The sequence below is a fragment of the Macaca mulatta genome, chromosome 18 (assembly GCF_049350105.2).
Source record: "Macaca mulatta isolate MMU2019108-1 chromosome 18, T2T-MMU8v2.0, whole genome shotgun sequence".
In the NCBI taxonomy this organism is placed as follows: domain Eukaryota; kingdom Metazoa; phylum Chordata; class Mammalia; order Primates; family Cercopithecidae; genus Macaca; species Macaca mulatta.
In genome coordinates, this window is record NC_133423.1 from 75,368,870 (window position 1) to 75,391,074 (window position 22,205).

The 22,205-nt window shown below is 38.3% G+C and overlaps 1 protein-coding gene across 2 annotated transcripts in view; it reads right to left on the minus strand.

Annotated features, from left to right (window-relative positions):
• DLGAP1 (DLG associated protein 1) overlaps positions 1–22,205 on the minus strand; it is a 968,455-nt gene that overhangs the window by 654,719 nt on the left and 291,531 nt on the right. For both annotated transcript variants that reach the window (XM_028838188.2, XM_028838186.2), the window contains exon 3: positions 1,879–1,985. The gene's annotated coding sequence lies outside the window, so the exon portion shown is untranslated. The remainder of the gene's footprint in view (positions 1–1,878; positions 1,986–22,205) is intronic.

Genomic DNA, 22,205 nt, shown 5'->3' on the forward strand with positions numbered 1-22,205 from the left:
GACACTATACCATTTACTGAAGATGGACAATTTATTAATGAAGAAGTTAGTTTCGAAACAGAACTCACCTGAATTCCATGATATTTAGGTATAATTATTTAATGTCTTTAAAACACAAAACTTTTTTTTCTTGGAGATATTTCATTTAGGAGAAAAATGCTGATATAGAATAAAGTAAAAGGAGGTGCAACAAACGCGGCTGGCTCCCTACATTATGTCCCGGGGTTCGCTTTGGATGTCAGCCACAGCTGCAGGGGTCTCCTTGCCTTTGTAGGGAGGGATCTCTAACCCCCAGGTCATAGACTAATACTGGTTCATGGCCTGTTAGGAACTGGGCCGCACAGCAGGAAAGTGAGCAGTGGAACAGCGTGCATTACGGCCTGAGCTCTACCTCTTGTGAGATCAGCGATGGCATTAGATTCTCATAGGAGCATGATCCCTATGTGAACTGTCCATGCAAGGAATCTAGGTATGTGCTCCTTACGAGAATCTAATTCGTGATGATCTAAGGTGGAACAGATGTATCCCAAAACCATCTCCCCACCTCCCCACTCTGCCCATGGAAAAATTGTCTGCCATGAAACCTGTCCCTGGACCACTGCCTTTCAAGGTACACAAGTGACAACTGAGTGTCTTTCTGCTTTCTACCCATGAATGGCTGGCACAGCCCAGCATTATGAGGGAATTCATGCCCCTCGGGGGGATACAAAACCAAGGGGAAAAAGTCAGTCAGTAAACCTCCTGCTGCACATCTTTCTAACAGAAATTTGGGCATCTGTACCCCTCTTGGGAGGAACCAAGTTCCCACTGTTTGCAGTGGTGGACTTGCTAACCCGCCTGCAATTTGGCCTGTGCTTCTTCCCTGATTCACTCTTCCTGCTTCTAACTCTTGATCTTTTGGGATCAGCTCCCTAATAAATTGCCATATCCAAGTCATTGTCTCAAGCAAGTAACCCAAACAAAGACAACAGCTTATTATTCAGCAATATTAATCTCCTTCTGATCTGATACCACTTCTGTAGTGTATTTGATTTATATGTGGTAAGACCCTTCTTTTTTTCTCCCTCCAAAACGACATAAAGAAAGGAGTAGAGATGATAGCAAGGACTCAAGTGTTTTCATTTTCCTTCTTTTCTTTTTCTTTTTTTTTTGAGATGGAGTCTCCCTCTGTCACCCAGGCTGGAGTGCAGTGGCACAATCTTGGCTTACTGCAACCTCCGCCTTCCAGGTTCAAGTGATTCTCCTGCCTCAGTCTCCCAAGTAGCTGGGATTACAGGCACCTGCCACCACACCTGGCTAATTTTTGCATTTTTAGTGGAGAGGGGGTTTCACCATATTGGCCAGGCTGGTTTCAAACTCCTGACCTCAGGTGATCCACCCACCTCGGTCTCCCAAAGTGCTAGAATTTCAGGCATGAGCCAGCGCGCCCTGCCGTTCATTGCTTTTCTTAGCACACTTACATCATGTTGAACATGTCTGTGTGGATAAATGCAAATTTGTTCCATATGCTAAGAAAAGCTAATACTATGCCATTTACTTCCATAATTTCATGCCTAACCTACCAAACACACAATATTTGGGTCCACAGATTTATATAAATGGCATTTGCCCAATATGCCATTCCAGATTAACAACAACAATGAAGATTAAACATATAAAATACATCTGGCCCAGATTCTGTACAGGTAGCTAGGAAGTTAAAAAACCACAGATTTTAAATTCAACAGACTCTTAATATGTCTGGAAAGCATATGCCTGGAATATTTTGTGCAAATATACCATGCTATTACAAAATGTTTCATATAGGATAGCTGAAGAGGAGGCTGTTATTTAAGAAAGTGCTTCCTATACACGTAAGGGGAAAGGGGGCAATTTTACCTTTGATTATCAATTGTCCATTTTCCTTGCTTCCGAGGTAGGAAAAGATCCAAACTGCAGGCTTTTTTTAACCTGATGTCACTCTGGGTATCTGATGTTCAACTGCTCTGAAACATAACAATGCAATAATTAGATGTAATAACTAGCCTGAAACAAAAAAGATGCTTAACAATGATCTCACAAGAATTGCTCTGACAGACATTATATTCAATGTTGTTAAGAAGAGAGTTTCATAGAAAATCTACATGGCCGTGTTCTTGCATGATGTCACACTGTATTTTTATGCTTTTCAGAAAAATAAAATCAATCACACAGAAAAAAAAATGTTGCTGTAATAAATACGCTTGATATTCTACAATATACATTTCCTATCATTTATTTTCTTTAAAAAGCAATAAAATGCAAACATCAGTGATCCGATTCTGTAAGATATAGTATACATACGCGATTGTATTCACTTCCTGAGCATTATTTGTTTTAGCAACAGTACAACTAAGCCACTGTGACTTTAAAAAGGGCTAAAATGTATCATTTTTTTCCAGAGTGGTTCTTTTCACTCTGGGAAAAAACCACAGGAGGATGCCAATCATGGCATAATATTCCCAAGTGTGCTACTAGGGACTTGCTGGTGCCTCAGTCAAGCCACTATCCTTAATTAGGACAAATACCTAATGCATGTGGGGCTTAAAACCTGGATGATGTGTTGATGGGTGCAGCAAACCACCATGGCACATGTACACCTATGTAACAAACCTGCACATTCTGTACATGTATCCCAGAACTTAAAGTAAAATAATAATATTTAAAAAATCCTTCCTTAGAAAAGTGACAAAATGGAACACATAACTGGACCCACACGTATGAACGAGGTAACTATTCCCGATCATATCACATGCTATATGGCTGAGCTATGAGTTTCCTTTCTGAAAAGTGACATAGAAAAGGACTTGGGTCACACGCGAAAATGATATGATGTTGAAAAGTGTAAGTAGCTGTAAAGGTCTGTTTCTATTTTTTTGTAAGCAATGTATCCTATTGGATCTAGGTAGCATATTAAAATACTGTCAGAAGGGAATGAGAAAAATAATAAATCTAATAAGCAGAAATGTAGTGATATTCAGAATCGAGAATATAATTTGTATTTTTTAACCTCCTAATTATTTATAAGAACTATAAAGAAATGAGTGTGGAATTCATTTTACAGAAGAGGAAGTAGATGTCAGAAGAGGTGATATGGCTCGATCAATTTTATGCAGTGAGTAGGCACAGAGGCAGAGGCAGAATTACGTCCCAGATGCTCTGTCTGGAAGTTCAGTCTCTTTAGAAACTCACATCTTGTTTCCAAAAAGAACACTGGACTTTCAAAAAGTTCAGGGCTAGTACAATTCTCTGCAGAACTTGTTAAAGCAATATTTTGAGACTGGCAAAACTGACAGGTATGAAAGTGCTGTGGTAAAAGGCAAGAACAGAAACATAACAGCCTCAGGTATTTGCATGATAATAACGCACAGGAGGAACACTTGACTTTCACATATACCTCTTTATCCATGCCATAGAAGACAAAAATGAGACTCCATCATCAAAAGCTTTTAGTTATACTTAAAAGATTACGAGCCCTGACTTATATACTATTATCCTGCTAAGTATTTTCAATATTCAATTAAACCAGGCAAGCTCTGAGTGGAATTTCTTCCCCACATATATGAGGACTAAGTAACTCAGGAGATAATGAAAAATTGTTAATTTCTAAAAATATATAGGACTGATCATTTATCCTTTCATAACTACTTATTGAGAATTGATTGTCTACTAGATAGTTCTCTTAATTTTCTTTGGAAACGAAGTGGAAAGATTATGTAATTTCTGAAAAAGACACCCAGAAACACAAGAAGAAATTCATTTTATTATAATTGGTTTTACAAGTTAGATAATTGTTAGGTAAACAAATATATTAATCACTAGGAGAGGTCTTAAATGTCATCTAGTCTAATGCTTCCCAAATGTAGCTGATCATCAGTCATCTGGAAATTTGCATTAAAATACAAATATAGAATTTCATGCAAGATCGTTTAAATCAGAATATTTATGGGGACGGAATCTGCATTTTGTAAATGCTCCCAGCTAATTCTCCTGATGAAGCAGGTTGGGAAACCTACTGATTCTGTCTGATTTCCTCATTAGATAGAGAAGGACACTGAAACCAGAGAACTGACTTGCCCAAGGCATTTGCTTCTGGTGACAGGACTGAGACTAAAATGCAGAACTCCTGATTCTCCTTGTTTTTCTTCTTTTCCTTACCCCAAGTGTCCCTCTTTTACTTTTTTCTTCCTGTCCTTTTTTTTTAATCACCACATAATCAAGATTTAGCATCTGTAGCTGAGAAAGAACCAGAGTAAAAGAACAAGAACATTATAATTATTTGAGTATCAGAAGATTCAGGTATGTTTTCTCATTAGCAACCTCATTGAACTTACACAGATGAAAGGTGAAAAACAGGAATTTGGACTTCAGCTATTCGATTCAATCACGCGCTTCCTACTCTTCCACTGTCTTTTTCCAGAATCAGCTACTTGGGAGTTGTCTGCTGAGTCCCTTTCTTTGGGGTCTGCCCAGCACTCCCCATCCTGCAGTTGTCAAAGGGGTCCTCGTACCTGGACATCCCTGATTGGACCAGGAGAGGTGTTTTTCCCAAACCAGGCCCATAGCTGGGACTGTGAGACTATAGCTCTGTCCAGGTTAAAGAGTGATGGGTAAATCACGGAGAAGGAAGAATGAAACAGACACACATGGAAGGTGGGACAAGAACTCTCTCAACTCATCTGCCTCCTGCTCCCTCTTTTTCATTTTTTCCTGTGGCTTTCATGAGCTCATGTATCCTTAAGAGATAAGGAGACAGAGTCTTGCTCTGTCATCCAGGCTGGCGTGCAGTGGTATGATCATAGCCCACTGCAGCCTCCAACTCCTGGGCTCAAGTGCTCTTCCTGCCTCAGCCTCCAGAGTAGCTGGGACTAGATGTGCACCGCCACACCTGGCTATTTTTTTTTAATTTAATTTTTTGTAGAGATAGAGTCTCTCCATGTTGCTCAGGCTGGTCTCAAACTCCTGGCCTCAAGTGATCCTCTTACCTTGGCCTCCCCCTTTTTTTTTAAAAAAAAAATTAAATTATTTATTTTTAAATTAATGTTTTTGGCTTAAGCTTACTCAAGTTAGTTTATTTCTGTAACTCTGCAGCCAGAGTCAAGAAGAATACACCTCATATCATTCATTTTACATGTGTTACTCTATAAGCCAGTCACTTTAGTTACAGTATTCTAAGAGGCTTACATAAAAACTATTGGCTGAGAGTGTGGAGAAGGAAGAATACACACTACAAAGGTCTTGCATTTTATGGAATACCTATATTTTCATCAAATACATGTTTTGAAGTGTGATAAAGTGGAGAAGGTCCCAATCAGAAAGTCCTCTTTTCATCACAGATCTGACTCTTACACAGTTTCTGACTTGTGAAAGTTACCTAGCCTCTCTCAGTTTTAATGTCCTTATTTGTAAAATACCTCTGGGCTAAGTTTAGTCAGGTTAGTATGAGGAACAAGGGAAAGCACTCATTCATTCTCTCATTCATTCATTCACCCCACCATTCTGCAAAGATTTATTGATCATATGCCAAGCACTATCTAGGGGATGAGAATGCATTAGTGAACATTTCATTTTAGTGAAGACAAATAAACAGAAAGTAAATAATAAATGTAAAGCAGTAAATTATAGAGAAGTTTAGAAGGTGAAACATGCTATAGATGTAAGAAATATAGACCAAGGTAAGAATATCAGAAGTATATGGGTAGGGAGGTATAGGGAGGGGAGGGGATTCCACCAAGAAAGTGAGATTTGACCAAAAACTTGAGAGATGTGAGGGAGTGAGTCCCATGCCAGAGAAGGGTGTTCCAGGCAGAGGGAACTGCAGGGGTTATAGTGCTAAGGTGGGAGTGTTCCTGGTTGGTCTTAGGACTGCAAGAAAGTCATGGGATAGAGTGAAGTGAGGGAGGAGATTAGTAAGTGTGTGCACAATTTACTTCTACAAATGTGCTGCCCATTGTGAACCATGTGGGAACTAATGAAAATAAGTCACAACAAATTGCATTATTTGAGCAGTCTACAGTTCACATCATGCTTCTGTGTGGATTAGCTCACCCTGCTACCTGGAACACATTTTCCTTCCAGGTCTTCTAAGGCACCGTGGGGAATAGTAGTGGGTACAGATAATACAAGGTAGTTCAACTACAATTGCTAACCTCATAGACTTTTCTCCCACAGTTGCCATTTAGTGTATTTTCTGAATATAAAGATGTGTATATTTGCTCTTCCGAAGTAGTGAATAACAAATTCATTAAGCTGAAAGTATGCACTGAAAAGTGAGTATATGTATATTAAAAGATGTATGTCCGGCAATTCAGTACTTAGACAAGCTTATGAGCAAAGATGAGTTGTTATGAATTTGTAACATTAAACATGGTGGGGCAGGAGGGTGCTGTGGGGAGGTGGAGGAAGGAGTGGGTCAGGATGGCTCATGGCTTTTCAGCTTTTACTCTGAGAGTGAAAAGGGGGCCATGGCAGGAGTTTGAGCTTATAGTCGGCATGGCTTATGTTTCAAAACCTCATCCTGGCTGCTGGTTTGGAATAGTACCTAGGAGAGGTCAGGATGCAGGTAGCCGGAAAGCTTGTGAACCACCCAGACAGAGGCAGCATTTGCTCTGACTCAGGTGGGGTTGAGGAGCAGTCAGATCCAAGCTGAACTTGTTTGGAAGCAAAAGTTGACAGGGCCTCTTGATGGATTGGGTGATTAGGGCGAGAAAATAAAGAGACAACAATGACCCCAAGATTTCTGGCCTAAGCAACTGGAAGAGTGACCTCGATGTCGCTTGAGATGAGAAATGCTGAGGCTAGAGCAGGCTTTTTAGGGAAAGCTGATGCGTTCAGTCTGGCCATATCGATTGAACGATCAGTGCCAACTGGACTTGCCACATAGGTGGTTGGATATACAAGACTGGAACGTGGGAGAGAGTCTGGGTTGGAGTTTGTGTTAGAAGCTTTCTGGTATAGCATAGGTCATTGATAGTATTTCTATTTCCACCACCACAGATGGTTATATAAGGGTTAAATAAAATAATATTTGTAAAGCACAGTACCTGGTATGTAACAGGAATGCAACATATTTTAATTCCCTTCTGTTTCCTGCCTTTATTTAAAAATATATCTTTTTCTACCGACTATTAGATTATGTTTATCTTTCTGTGAAAAAACAATCAATTTCTGCAAGACACAATATCATACTTTACATTTTGGCAGTCCTTTTTAAAACAAAGGGAAATAATCTCCTTATAAAATGTTGACAATCGCACTCAGTAAGTCATAAAAGAGAAGTTCCAGGAAGCAAGGTAAAGTTTTGTTTGGATAGGAGCTGAAAGGTCTAAAGAGAAAGTGAAAACTGAACAGATATAAATCTATAGACCTAAGAAAACCCTAAACTTTTCTCAGATGTCCCTGGATTTCTTTGGACATAGAGCTTGTCTTTTTACTTTATCTTCTAGCAGTTAAGAATTTTTCTTTTAGCAATGATTAATAGTCTGGTAAGATGAAGAACAGGCAGAAATATGAGAAAGATGATCATGTAAACCATAGGGCCGAGTGCACAGCTGAGGAGGCACATTTCTGAAAGGCATGGATGGCTGAGAAACTCTGGAAGTTCTAGGGTGAAATCTTTAAAGTCTACAATCGTATCTTTAAAATGAGTTTCTTGATTTATAAATGCCTCTTTCACAGAACAAATTTTAAACTAGAAACCATCTGTGTTTAAATCCTGTTTTACAGATGAAGTTTATGAAAACTAGAGGGGGATGTGGCTTGTCTGAGATCATGGACCACCAAGATCAGAGGTGGGACCGGGCCCTTAGCCCTCTTAACTCTGGGTGGTTCTTTGCACACAAATAGTTTCTCTTAAGTTGTTTTACCCAACTCCCTGTTTTATGTAATAAGCATCATTTGTTTTAAACCTCACATTTGATCTTAAATTTTACTTAAATTTTACCTTATTGTCCATAAACTATTATGTAGGTTTGAAAACAATGGTAAACTATCTATGTGCTTCACTCCAGCAGATCTTAGAAATAAAGTCCAGAATGAGGTCTGCATTTATTCTGTGACTTTCCATGCGTCTGAGACAGCATTAGTTCACATCATAAAAGACTAGTCAGTTTCCATATTCTTTGCAAATCACTTTGCTAATTGGTTCCTCATTTGTGTATAAGAAATTTCAAGGCAGGCTGGATTCATGGGTGTGTGACCCATGCAGCTTCAGAGGGAGGACCCTAGGCTCAGAAAAGCTCTGTGCTTTGTTCAATGATTTTAGTAGTTGAACCAGTGTTTTGTAGGCAAAGTCCAATAGGACAGTGAGCATCAAGGGAGCAGGGGCTGTCTGCACACTCTGCACACGCTCAGCCATTCTGCACTGCTCATTCACACATGGTGTGCATAATGGTGAATTCTGGGGGATGCACAATTCATGGGAGTTTGGTGAGTTTCAACATGAGAGCACGAGTAAGTGTGTTATGTCTATGAGTAAGTGGGGAAGCTGGCAGCCTCAAGGGACCATGCTTGCCACTGGAACCAGAACTTCTTTCAAACTTAGCAAGAAGGCAAAGGGTTCTAAGAAACACAGATGACCACGGGAGCCTATTGCATACTTTCTTCCTTGAATAATTCCCTGTATCAGCCAACCGCTTATGCTGAAAATGAAGACATACAAAGAGAGAGAAAGAAAGAGCAAACCACAGATCTTTTTCTTGCAATCCTTTCTTACTCATGAGTAAGTCAAAGGGAGAGAGTGTATCCAGAAATGAAATACAAACAGTTATTTAAGTCTTGTATATCATTTCCACTGTTTGGGTAAGGATGGCATACATATGTACAATCTATGAAATACCTAATTTTTACTGATTCTGCATGCAAAGTAACTATTCTTATATTTGCACTGCATAATACAAAGTGAATGGTAAAATTTGTGTTAAAAATTTATACTTTTGTTTTTTCTTTCCTTGGAATAACATGAAATAGCAAATAAAAACTAGTAGAAAAAGTCAAGAGAGGAATGGTAGAAGAAAGGACAGTTTTATACATTATCACCTTTAATGACCCTTTGTTCCTGCTTTCTGAATAAGGGACCTGCATTTTCACTTTGCCCTGGGCCCCGCAAATTATGTAGCCATTAACACTCACCCTGATGTTACAAACTGGTACACACGCTAGCAAGTGCTTCCAGCATTATTAACTTACAGCTTAAGTATTACACAGAGAACTTTGGAAATAGAACACCTTCTTTTGAAAATTCTAGTACAACTGCAAACTGAATTAATCTGCTCTCTCTTCTCCTCAATGTCTTGTCTCATTTTCCAACTGACTTCTTGGACATTTGACCAAAGTCCCCCAGCTCATAATTTAATTTGATTTCTAATTTAATTTAGTTTTAATCTTCCATTTGAAATGCCACTGCCCTCAAGTTCAAATATTCAGCTGGGGAAGAGAGAAAAGTCAGTGATAAAAGAAATTTGGTCTAAGGTGTGAATAATGAAAATAATTGATACTTTAGAGGGATATTAAGGTAAGCATATGTCCAAACTCATCGGATTGCATATATTGAGTATGTACAGCTTTTTGTATTCAGTCATACCTCAATAAAGCTGTTTTTTTTTTTTTTAAAAAGAACCACTTGTTAAGCCTAGATGACCTTAATAAGTCATAAACAATGTTTTAAAGGAAGAAAACTTTGTATTATTCTCTGCTAAGAAGGCCCTTCTACCCTAATCCATTTGAAAGAATGAGCAGTCGCCTGTTTCTGAACAATTGCACATTATTTATTTAAAGACGATGTAATGTGCACATAGTACCTTGCTGCCCAGCTGGTCTCCTGTCCTCAACTCTCCTCTCCCATCCATCCTCCAAGTAGCTGCCAGAGAGTCCTTCTAAAATACTATACAGAGTAAACCTGATCGGTTTAACTCAATCAATTGCTTGCAGGGTCTGATACAATCTCCCTGGTCAGGAAGTCAGTGTCCTTCATGATCTGGCCCTGAAACTCTCCTTTCCTTCTCTGACACTGTCAACTCCAACAGAACCAAACTGCTTTCTTGAACTCAACCTCTGGCTTTGGAATCATTGTCCATGGACAAAGCTTTTGAATCTTTGCTGTTCTCCTCTTCTTTGCCCGGCAAACTCCTACTCATCCTTCATGACTATACCAAAAATTAAGTCTCTTCTCTGCAGTCCTTTCTTCACTCTTTTCCTATTTATCTGTTTTTCTCAGTAGAATGAAAGCTCCCCAAGGAATGAACCTATGTTGTTCATCTGATATCTTTGGCACCCAAACTCAAGTTGGGCACATTGTAGATACTACACAGATGTGGGTTGAATGTTAAAAACAAAATGAAGTAATGTGTACTCAAACATAACCAAGTATTTTCCAGTTAATTGAAAAGAGCCTTTCAATCATGAAATATATAGGTTTATTACATTTCTTTAAAGTTCACCAAAAAGAAAAGCACTTTAAAATGTGTAGTGCTAGTTGGAAACTTAGTCTCCATTCTCGTTTATACTTATTTTTGGTCCGTGTTCTTCCCTCTTGTCTTTATATCTCAGTCTGCCTGTGGAAACTTGGCAGCATCAGGAATTTGGCTAAAGGACTCTGCTGAAATGTTAAGGTACTGCCTCCCACACCAACTCACTTCTTCGCAAAGAACATGATTTTCGGATCCTCCATGAACAGAAAGTGCGTAATGACTCATTGTGATATCACAACTGTTGCCTTGTTGCAAAAAGATTGACAATTTATTTACAACTAAGATATTGCACTATTCGGCAGTATCTTTTTTTAAATTATACTTTCTAAGTTCTAGGGTACATGTATACAACGTGTAGGTTTGTTACATATGTATACATGTGCCATATTGGTGTGCTGCACCAACTAACTTGTCATTTACATTAGGTGTATCTGCTAATATTCTCCCTCCCCTGGCTCCCTACCCCACAACAGGCCCCAGTGTGTGATGTTCCCCACACTGTGTCCAAGTGTTCTCATTGTTCAATTCCCACCTATGAGTGAGAACATGCGGTGTTCGGTTTTCAGTCCTTGCGATAGTTTGCTGAGAATGATGGTTTCCAGCTCCATCCATGTCCCTACAAAGGACATCAACTCATCCTTTTTTATGGCTGCATAGTATTCCATGGTGTATATGCCACATTTTCTTAATCCAGTCTATCATTGATGGACATCTGGGTTGGTTCCAAGTCTTTGCTATTGTGAATAGTGCCACAATAAACATACGTTTGCATGTGTCTTTATAGGAGCATGATTTATAATCCTTTGGGTATATACCCAGTAATGGGATGGCTGGGTCAAATGGTATTTCTATTTTAGGTCCTTGAGGAATCACTACACTGTCTTCCACAATGGTTGAACAAGTTTACAGTCCCACCAACAGTTTAAAAGTATTCCTATTTCTCCACATCCTCTCCAGCATCTGTTGTTTCCTGACTTTTTAATGATAACCATTCTATATGGTGTGAGAGGTGTCTCATTGTGGTTTTGATTTGCATTTCTCTGATGGCCAGTGATGATGAACATTTTTTCATGTGTCTGTTGGCTGCATAAATGTCTTCTTTTGAGAAGTGTCTGTTCATATCCTTCGCCCATTTTTTGATGGGGTTGATTTTTTTCTTCTAAATTTGTTTAAGTTCTTTGTAGATTCTGGATATTAGCTCTTTGTCAGATGGGTAGATTATAAAAATTTTCTCCATTCTGTAGATTGCCTGTTCACTCTGATGGTAGTTTCTTTTGCTGTGCAGAAGCTCTTTAGTTTAATTAGATCCCATTTGTCAATTTTGGCTTTTGTTGCCATTGCTTCTGGTGTTTTAGACATGAAGTCCTTGCCCATGCCTATGTCCTGAATGGTATTGCCTAGGTTTTCTTCTAGCGCTTTTAGGGTTTTAGGTCTACCATCTAAGTCTTTAATCCATCTTGAATTAATTTTTGTATAAGGTGGAAGGAAGGAATCCAGTTTCAGCGTTCTACATATGGCTAGCCAATTTCCCCAGCACCATTTATTAAATAGGGAATCCTTTCCACATTTCTGGTTTTTGGCAGATGTTCAAAGAACATCTTTATTTCTGCCTTCATTTCGTTATGGACCCAGTAGTCATTCAGGAGCAGGTTGTTCAGTTTCCATGTAGTTGAGTGGTTTTGATTGAGTTTCATAGTCCTGAGTTCTAGTTTGATTGCCCTGTGGTCTGAGAGACAGTTTTGTTATAACTTCTGTTCTTTTACATTTGCTGAGGAGTGCTTTACTTCCAACTATGTGATCAATTTTGGAATAAGTGTGATGTGGTACTGAGAAGAATGTATATTCCATTGATTTAGGGTGGAGAGTTCTGTAGATGTCTATTAGGTCTGCTTGGTTCAGAGCTGAGTTCAATTCCTGGATATCCTTGTTAAGTTTTTGTCTTGCTGATCTGTCCAATGTTGGCAGTGGGGTGTTAAAGTCTCCCATTATTATTGTGTGGGAGTCTAAGTCTCTTTGTAGGTCTCTAAGGACTTGCTTTATGAATCTGGGTGCTCCTGTATTGGGTACATATATATGTAGGATAGTTAGCTCTTCTTGTTGAATTGATCCCTTTATGATTATGTAATGGTCTTCTTTGTCTCTTCTGATCTTTGTTAGTTTAAAGTCTGTTTTATCAGAGACTACAATTGCAACTTCTGCTTTTTTTTTGTTTTCCATTTGCTAGTAGATCTTCCTCCATCCCTTTATTTTGAGCCTATGTGTGTCTCTGCATGTAAGATGGGTCTCCTGAATACAGCACAATGATGGATCTTGATTCTTTATCCAATTTGCCAGTCTGTGTCTTTTAATTGGAGCATTTAGCCCATTTATATTTAAAGTTAATACTGTTATGTTTGAATTTGATCCCGTCATTATGATGTTAGTTGGTTATTTTGCTTGTTAGTTGATGCAGTTTCTTCCTAGCCTCGATGGTCTTTACATTTTGGCATGTTTTTGCAGTGGCTGGTACCGGTTGTTCCTTTCCATGTTTAGTGTTTCCTTCAGTAGCTCTTGTAAGCAGGCTTGGTGGTGACAAAATCTCTCAGCATTTGCTTGTCTGTAAAGGATTTTATTTCTCCTTCACTTATGAAGTTTAGTTTGGCTGGATATAAAATTCCAGGTTGAAAATTCTTTTCTTTAAGAATGTTGAATATTGGCCCCCACTCTCTTCTGGCTTGTAGGGTTTCTGCCAAGAGATCTGCTGTTAGTCTGATGGGCTTCCCTTTGTGGGTAACCCGACCTTTCTCTCTGGCTGACCTTAACATTTTTTCCTTCATTTCAACTTAGGTGAATCTGACAATTATGTGTCTTGGAGTTGCTCTTCTCAAGGAGTATCCTTGTGGTGTTCCCTGTATTTCCTGAATTTGAATGTTGGCCTGCCTTGCTAGGTTAGAGAAGTTCTCCTGGATAATATCCTGAAGAGTATTTTCCAATTTGGTTCCATTCTCCCCATCACTTTCAGGTACACCAATCAGACGTATATTTGGTCTTTCCACATAGTCCCATATTTCTTGGAGGCTTTGTTCATTTCTTTTTAGTCTTTTTTCTGTAAACTGCTCTTCTCATTTCATTTCATTCATTTGATCTTCAATCACTGATACTCTTTCTTACAGTTGATCGAATCGGCTACTGAAGCTTGTGTATGCATCACATAGTTCTCGTGCCATGGTTTTCAGCTCCATCAGGTCATTTAAGATCTTTTCTATGCTGTTTATTCTAGTTAGCCATTTGTCTAATCTTTTTTCAAGGTTTTTAGCTTCTTTGCAATGGGTTTGAACATCCTACTTTAGGTCGGAGAAGTTTATTATTACCAATCTTCTGAAGCCTTTTCTTTCGACTTGTCAAAGTCATTCTCCCTCCAGCTTTTCTGTTGCTGGTGAGGAGCTGTGTTCATTTGGAGGAGAAGAGGTGTTCTGATTTTTAGAATTTTCAGTTTTTCTGCTCTGGTTTCTCCCTATCTTTGCAGTTTTATCTACCTTTGGTCTTTGTTGATGGTGACGTGCAGATGGGGTTTTGGTGTGGATGTCCTTTCTGTTTGTTAGTTTTCCTTCTAACAGTCAGGACCCTCAGCTGCAGGTCTGTTGGAGTTTGCTGTGGGTCCACTCCAGACCCTGTTTGCCTGGGTATCACTGGCGGAGGCTGTAGAACCGCAAATATTGCAGAACAGCAAATGTTGCTGCCTGATCATTCCTCTGGAAGCTTCGTCTCAGAGGGGCACCCAGACGTATGGGGTGTCAGTTGGCCCCTACTGGGAGGTGCCTCTCCATTAGGCTACTTGGGGTTCAGGGACACACTTGAGTAGGCAGTCTGTCCGTTCTTAGATCTCACACTCCATGCTGGGAGAACCGTTACTCTCTTCAAAGCTGTCAGACAGGGACTTTTATGTCTGCAGAAGTTTCTGCTGTCTTTTGTTCAGCTATGCCCTGCCCCTAGATGTGGGGACGGGCAGGCAGGCCTCCTTGAGCTGTGGGGGGCTCCACCCCGTTCGAGCTTCCCAGCCACTTTCTTTACCTACTCAAGCCTCAGCAATGGTGGACGCCCCTCCCCCAGCCTCACTGCCGCCATGCAGTTCAATCTCAGACTGCTGTGCTAGCAGTGAGCAAGGCTCCATGGACGTGGGACCCTCTGAGCCAGGCAAGGGATATAATCTCCTGGTGTGCCATTTGCTAAGACTATTGGAAAAGTGCAGTATTAGGGTGGGAGTGACCTGATTTTCCAGGTGCTGTCTGTTATGGCTTCCCTTGGCTAGGAAAGGGAATTCCCCGACCCCTTGTGCTTCCTGCTTCCCCGGTGAGGCGATGCCTCGCCCTGCTTCAGCTCACAGTCTGTGGGCTGCACCCACTGTCCAACAAGTCCCAGTGAGATGTACCTGGTACCTCAGTTGGAAATGCAGAAATCACCCATCCTCTGCTGTAGACTGGAGCTGTTCCTATTCGGCCATCTTGGAACCTCTTGGCAATATCTTATAATCTATGTGCAGTAAGAATAAAAATCCTTTTCCCTAAGGTAGAATTCTTGGCTAAAAGGAGGTTTATCACCCAAACATTGGGATAAACTGGAGATTTTGATATTTGTTGTCAATCACTTATGTGGGAACTCTCAATGTCTTGTATTTGCAAGGCATTTTTTTCTTAAAATCTCTGAGAGTAAAATTCACTAGACTATTATAATCTGTTTGTCCATACTGAACTCCCATTACTTTCTCTCCATCCACTGGGCTGAATGCCTTTCACATCTCTTTCAGTTTTCTCCCTTCTGTATAAGCTTAACTTCTGTTATAAGAAAAGCTACAATTTATTGAGTACATTCTATATGTCAGATTCTTTTGTAAGAATATTATTAATACATGAATTATTTCATTTAAAATTCACAATAAGCCTAATGAGGTGGGTTCAATGATTTACCACTTTGCATAACAGGAGACTGAGATGCAGATATATTAAGAAACTCATCTTAACATTAGAGATGTTAAGAAACCAAAATATTACACCTGTAAGTGGACGTATCACTATATAGAACTAGGCAGTCTGGTCTCAATTTCACCTCTCAAGTGTTTGCCTCAAGTCAAATGTGCAGATTTACTTATTATGAATTAATTTCCCCCTTCTTATTTAATTCCTTCATATAAGCTTGTCTGTAAGGTTTTGAAAGCTTACCATGTCCCAGGAACTTTAAATACATTACTTCATTGAGATATTATTATCATTATCCCATTCTACAGATACCAAAATTGAGGCACTAAAAGATTATGCTACTTAGCCAATGATATCTCATAGAAAATTCTGGAACCAAGATTTAAATCTAGTTCTTTTGTCATTATGCTACATTGTACTCTTCTGTGTCAGATTTAATTTTCCTTATTCTTTTATAAATAGCTGAACAATAAATTTCATAGGTTATTTATTTTTTCTTCAACTTTTAAGTTCTAGGGTACATGTGCAGGATGTGCAGGTTTGTTACATAGATAAACATGTGCCATGGTGGTTTGCTGCACAGATCAACCCATCACCTTGGTATTAAGTCCAGCATTCATTAGCTATTCTTCCTGATGCTCTCCCTCCCCCCACTTTTCCTCAGGACAAACACCAGTGTATGTTGTTCCCCCCACCAACTCCATGTGTCCATGTGTTTTCATTGTTCAACTCCCACTTATGAATGAAAACATGCAGTGTTTGGTTTTATGTTCCTGCATTAGTTTGCTGAGGATAATGCCTTCCAGCTCTATCCACGTCCCTGCAAAGGACAGGATCTCATTTCTTTCTATGGCTGCATAGTATTCCATGGTATATATGTACCACATTTTCTTTCTCCAGTCTATCATTGATGAGCATTTGGGTTGATTCCATGTCTTTGCTATTGTGAACAGTGCTGCAATGAACGTAAGTTTTCCCTGTTCTTAAAAATTGATTTTCTATGCCAAAGTATAGAAGAGCCTTATTTTTTAAAAAAATCAGGTTGGTGACTAGTTCATTTGTTAGAGCCAAATTTTTAGCTGCCAAAGAGACCAAAATCTTACTTCCAAGCCTGTATATGCCAGTTGGCAATGCTGGTTCTACTGCCACAAACTGTAACTCTGTTCCCAGACAGCCACTTGCAAAATGCATGCCGCTAATCATGAAGCAGAAAATTATGTACTTTTAAAGGTAGATAGAAGTTTATTATGCCTTGGATCTAATATCATTTCATATATAAGAAAAGCACAGACAGATTAAGTGACATACCTAAGATGACACAGTAAATTCATAGCAAGCTTGGGACAATCGATGAGATTTTCTGACACTAAATCTGAGGTCTTCATCCCATACAACTAAAGCAATTTCTGCAGCCATTTTGTCATTGTGTCTTTAAAAAATGTATTCATTCAACAGATACTGAGTGGTTACCTGTGCCAGACAATGTTCTAGGTGCTGGAGACAGAGTATTAAACAAAAAAGAAAGATTCCTGCCCTCCTGGAGCTTTACATCCTGGCATTGTAATGGCAGAATGGAACAAATTGTTATTGAAATAAGGATGATCCAAAGCTATAATGTCTCATAGGCAGAAGAGCTTATTAGTATAGTTACAGTTTTGTGCATATACTCAAAGTGTACTAGTTACACTGAAAGGATTATTGGTATCAATAAATAGGAATGGTGTGGGTTATGTGGTACCAATGGAGAGATGATAAGATAGGGTCTCTGCTCTCAAGGAGCTTAAGGATGAAGTATGTCATGTAGATTAAAGGAAATGTTTTACCTTCCAATTAAACTTTTTAAAGAAAATTTTGTCACATTAAAAATTATCTTTTACCCTAACAGACAAAAATCATTATGTGCAGCTACTAATCCAAGTCAATTAGAACTATAAGGAAGTAAATAATCTGAAATCCAAAAATTCCACCTAAATTTTCTGAAATTAATCCATTTGAAGTCTTTGAAAAGGTTCCATACCTGATTTTATATGAACATGTCCAGTGTCAGAGAAATAACAATAAAGTATAAATTTGCCTCTAAGTCAATATATATCTCTTCTTGCCAATAATTATTGTAATAAAGTGGCAAAATTGAGCTCCTGGTCACGGTGTGGTGGCACGTGCCATTAGTCTGAATAGAAACAGCCACCCTAAAGCTGTTCAATAATGGAAAACAGAAAGCTGTGCAATTTAAAGTGCTCTACTAAGCCTATTCCTTAATTACAATATTTTGCAATGTCAATGCACATCATTATCTGCAATAACCAGAGTTTGTTTTTAAAAAAACATAATATAATTATGTTTTGAGCTAGTCACAAAGTATGCTTTGTCGTCTTCCACGATGTTAAATGCTTGAGTCTGACTCTCCCACTGCTAAGTATGTTGAAAAGGTATAGCTGATACTCTGTCCCCATTGTAGGCCAGCACTAAGACATCTTCACTCATGTCCAGCAATAGAAAGATATCTAAACTCAAAATATAGTTTAATGTTACAAATTCATAACCACTCATCTTTGCTCATAAGCTTGTCTATGGGCTGAATTGCTGGACATACATCTTCTAACATACATATACCCACTCTTCAGTAGTGTACTTTCATCTTTAATGAATTCCTTATTCACTACTTTGGAAGGGCAATTATACACATCTTTACATTCAGAAAATATACTACATGGTAACTGTGGGAGAAAAGTCTATGAGCTTAGAAACCATAGTTGAACAACGTTGTATATCTGTACCCACTACTATTCTTTACAGTGCCTTAGAAGACCTAGGAGGAAAAGGTGCCCCAGGTAGCAGGGTGAGCTAATCCACATGAAAGTGTGATATGAACTGTAGAGTGCCTAAATAATGCAGTTTATTGTAACTTATTTTCATTAGTTCCCACATGGTTCACAATGGGCACAGATTCGTTGAAGTAAATTGTGCACATACTTCCCACTGCCAATGGCATCACAATAAAATGTCTGCTAAAATAGAGGGCAGTAATTCTGTTGATATAGTAATTAGCTGCGACAGTCCATTTCAGAGGCAAAAACAGTGAACAGAAATACAGGGAGCCTCTTTTTATTTCCTTTGTTTCCATCATGGATGGAAAGTTTGTAGGGCCATCTCTGGAAAATGCCATGACAGAGAGTCACATTTTCTTCTATACTTTTCTGTGTCCCATTTTTGTACCTCTCTTTTCCATTTTGATGTTTTCTTTTTCAGATATTGCTATTCAAATTTCCCTTCATTCAAATTATAATTCTCCACAAGAAGTGGTAGAGCCCAAGAAGCGGTACAGCCCAAGAAGCTTCCTTGTCCCTGTAGATCTAAGATGTTCCTCCCTCACTGAGAGACATCCAGGGGCTTGGCCAGTGAAAATTCACTCAGCTCACTCAGGCAGTACTAGCACGGGTAAGTGGAAACCCTGGCAGCATCAGATGAACCCTAACTTTAAAAACTGGCTAATGGAAGTTCTTCAAACAGAAAGAAAACAATAAAATAAAAGAATCTAGGAGCATAAGAAAAAAGGAAGAAGTAAAAGAGCTGAAATATGGGTATATTGTGAGTTTCATAAAATATATTTGATGACTGAAAAAAATATTAAAATGCAATCTGATACTTAAGACACTCATATCTAAAAGTGGGGAAGGGAAAGAAACCTGAATGGAAGTGGGGTTCCCACACTTTACTTAAAAAGGTAAAATGCTGGCACTAGTAGACTGTGAAAAGTCACATATATATATTGAAATATCCAGAGCAACCACTATAAAGACCATACAAAGAGATCCACTCAAAACCATTATAGAGAAAATATTTGCAAACCAAATGTCTGGTAAGGGATTGATATCCAGAATACAGAAAGAACATCAGCCGGGTGCTGTGACTCATGCCTGTAATCTTAATACTTTGGGAGGCTGAGGTGAGAGGATGGCTTCAGGCCAGAAGTTCAAGACCAGCCCTGAACAATGTAGTGAGACCCTGTCTCTACAAAAAATCAAAAAAATTAGCCAGGTATGATGGCATGTGCCTACAGTACTAGCCACTCAGGAGCCTGAGGTAGAAAGATCACTTGAGTTCAGGAGTTTGAGGTTGCAGCGAGCTATGATCATGCCACTGCACTTCAGTCTGGGAAACAGAGTGAGACGCTGTCTCTAAAACAAACAAATAAACAATAACCACAAAATCCAATTAAATAATGAACAAAGGACTTGAATAGACATTACTCCAAATAATATATACAAATGACCAATAGCACATGAAAAGATGTTCAATATCACTAAACACTAGGGAAATGAAAATCAAAACCACAATGAGTTACTACTTCATACACATTAGGTTGGCTGTCATATATATATGATTATGAGTGTTGACAAGGATGTGAAGAAATTGGAACCTTTGTGCATTGCTGGTGGGAATGTAAAATGGTGCAGCTGCTGTGGAAGACAAAAGGTTGTTCCTCAACAAATTAAACAGAATTATCACATGATCTGGCAATTCCACTTCTGGGTATATAACCAAGAATCAAAAGCATAGGCTTAAACAGATATTTGTATACTACTGTTCACAGCAGCATTAGTTTACCATAGCCAAAAGGTAGAAAGCATCCATGTGTTCATGAACAGATAAATGAATGAACAATGTGGCATATCCGTATGAAGAAATATTATCCAGCCTTATGAAATTCTGACACATGCTGCAACATGGATGAACTAAGTGAAATAAACCAAACACACAAAAAGATAAATATTGTATGTTTCCATTTACACATGGTTCCTAAAATAGGCAAATTCAGAGAGACAAAAAGTAGAATAGTCATTAGCATGGGCTTGGAGAAGGAGGAAATGTTCTTGCTTGTTGGATACAGAGTTTCACTTTGGAATGATGAAAAATATCTGAAGATGGACAGTGATATGTTTGCACAATAATGTGGATGTACTTAATACCAGTAAATTGTACAATTAAAGATAATTAAAATGATAAACCTTACAGTATGTATACTTTACCATAATAAATAGACACTACAAATTAATCAAGACAGACTCCAAAAAGTGTTCAAATAGCAGGAAAGCAAGTAAAGAGAAACAGAAAAAAGAATGAGAGGAAATAAACAAAACAATAATTAAATGGCCAACTTATACACGGACATTTCAATAATTATCTTAAGTGTAAATTATGTAAATACACCAATTAAAAGATAATTATTGACAGAGTAAATAAAAACATGGCTCTACTGTATGCTGTTTGGAAGAGATTTATTTCAAACTCAATAGAAAAAATATATCACGCAAACACTAATTAAAAAATAGGTGTGGCTATGTTAATGTCAGATAAGGTGGATGTCAGAATAAGAGAAATTACTAGAGAAAAAGAGGGACATACCACAATAATACAAGGATTAGCTAGAAAGATATAACACCCAATCTTAAATATGTATGTACCAAATAAAACTTGAAACAAATTTCATCTAAGAGGTACCCTCTTAGATGCCACTATCATATATGTGAAGCAGAAACTGATAAAACTGCAAGGTGAAGTAGATCTATAATCACAGTTGGGGACTTCAACAACCTTCTCTTAGGAACTGGTAAAACTACTAGCCAGGATATTAGCAAGTATATAGAAGTGCTCAACAACACAATCAAATAACAGAGTCTAATTGACATATGCAGAACTATACCCAACAATAGCAGAGTACATCAGTGATTTCAGTGATGTTGCTGGATACAAGACTGATACACAAAGATCAATCATATTTCTACATACTAACAGTGAACATGTGGAAACAAATTGAAAACAGTATAATTTCAAATGCTGCAAGGGAAATGAAGTACTTAGGTACACAAAAATATATGTACAGAATCTATATGTTGAACATTATAAAATTCTGATGAAGAAATAAAAGAAGATTGAAATAAATGGAAAGACATATTACATTCATGGATAGAAGACTCAACATACTAAAGATATCACTTCTACCCAAATTGATCTATAGGCTTAATGCAATTCCTGCCAAAATCTTGTCAAGGTCTTATATAGACATGGAGAGCTTTAAGAAAAATGTGTATGGAAATAAACAGGCACTGGAATAGCTAAAATAATCTTGACAATCAAGTATAGAAATGGAGAGCTCAATCTACTTATATTAAGGCTTGATATGTAGCTATAGTAATCAAGACAGTATGGTATTGGTGGAGAAACAGACATTCAATTCTATGAAACAGAACAGAGAACTCAGAAATAGATCCTCAAAAATGTGTTCAACTGGTTTTTGACAATGGCACAAAAGCAATTCAATGGAGCAAGGGAGTCTTTCAGCAAATATTGTTGAAGCAATTAACCATCTATAAGCAAAAAAGACGAACCTCAAACTAAACATCATGCCTCATACAAAATTTAACTCACAATTATATTCTAAGTACATTCAAAATGTACAGCCATCACCACTATCTATATTCGGAGCTTTTTCACCTTCCCAAACTAAAACTTTATACCCATTAAACCATAACTCCACATTGCCCGCTTCTCCCTAGTCCTTGGTAACCACTATTCTACTTTTTGTTTCTATGAATTTATTTACTCTAGGTACCTCATAAAAGTGGAAATACAATATTTGTCCTCCTATGACTGGTTTATTTCACTCAGAATAATGTCTTCAAGGTACATCCATATTTAAGCATGTATCAGAATTTCATTCCTTTTAAGTAATTAATTTATTTATTTTAAAGATGGGGGTCTTACTATG